The 1338-nt window shown below is 45.2% G+C and overlaps 1 non-coding gene across 1 annotated transcript; it reads right to left on the reverse strand.

Moving 5' to 3' along the window:
- Positions 1 to 344: 344 nt before the first annotated feature.
- Positions 345 to 419, reverse strand: Trnas-cga (transfer RNA serine (anticodon CGA)). The gene has a single exon. It is a non-coding gene; the product is annotated as a tRNA-Ser (tRNA).
- Positions 420 to 1338: the final 919 nt, after the last annotated feature.

Here is a 1338-nt window from a genome sequence, read left to right on the forward strand (position 1 = left end):
TTAAACGACTGAAGGCCCATGATTTAAAACACAACTACAATAAATTTTCAAAAGGCAGAAAGTGCAAGGTTCTATCCTTAAATAATATTTCAAATGAGGCTGAAGGCTCAAACACTGTAAGACTTGACAAATAAGGAATTTTAATTTTAAAACGGCCGAAGGCCCATGATTTAAAAACGCAACTACAATAAATTTTCAAAAGGCAGAAGGCCAAAAGCTTTATCCAGGAAAAAAATATAGTAAATGAGACTGAAGGCCCAAACAATCTAAGACTTGCAGAATGAGATTTTCACTCTGCAGCGGAGTGTGCGCTGATATGAAACTTCCTGGCAGATTAAAACTGTGTGCCCGACCGAGACTCGAACTCGGGACCTTTGCCTTTCGCGGGCAAGCGCTCTACCAACTGAGCTACCGAAGCACGACTCACGACCGGTACTCACAGCAAGGTTCGCAGGAGAGCTTCTGTAAAGTTTGGAAGGTAGGAGACGAGGTACTGGCAGAAGTAAAGCTGTGAGTACCGGTCGTGAGTCGTGCTTCGGTAGATCAGTTGGTAGAGCGCTTGCCCGCGAAAGGCAAAGGTCCCGAGTTCGAGTCTCGGTCGGGCACACAGTTTTAATCTGCCAGGAAGTTTCAATCTAAGACTTAGCAAGTAAGGAATTTTAATTTTAAGACGACTGAAAGCCCATGATTGAAAAACACAACTATAATGCATTTTCAAAAGGCAGAAGGCCCAAAGCTTTATCCAAAAAGTATTTTAAATGCGGCTGAAGGCCGAAACAGTGCAAGACTTGACAAGTGGGAAACTTTCAATTTTAAATTGGCTGAAGGCCTATGATTTAAAACCCAACTAAAAACCATCGGCTATGAGCGATTAAAATACACAATCAGACACCCATAAGAAAAGGCAGTACAGCCAGCGGTGCTCACAAGTTTCCGGGGGTCGGTCTGCACTTGAAAAATTAACGTTCGCTTAGAGGAGACAGGTAGTCGGCCCAAGTACATCCGATCCGTCGGCAACCCAACCAAGAGGTAGTCAATGGACCCACCGACAAGACGACTTGCTTTCCACTCGACCAGTACACAAGGAAAACCAAAGCCAAAACGTAAAAGGCGTAGCCGCCCACAACCAAGTACGCATAAGCCGTCGAAACTACACAAACGTGTTTGACAGCGACAACACGGTGAGGAAAGGACGCTGCCTGAATTTTACGACAGCGGCCAGGGCAGGTAACTGGAACGCTAACGGTCACAAGGCAGAAAATTCCGCTGGTGCACTTGGACTTCAATTAACCAAAATACAGTTTAACTCCACCGGATGGTGGCCAAACTTTCGCCAAC

This window comes from Schistocerca serialis, chromosome 2 (assembly GCF_023864345.2).
Source record: "Schistocerca serialis cubense isolate TAMUIC-IGC-003099 chromosome 2, iqSchSeri2.2, whole genome shotgun sequence".
Lineage (NCBI taxonomy): Eukaryota > Metazoa > Arthropoda > Insecta > Orthoptera > Acrididae > Schistocerca > Schistocerca serialis.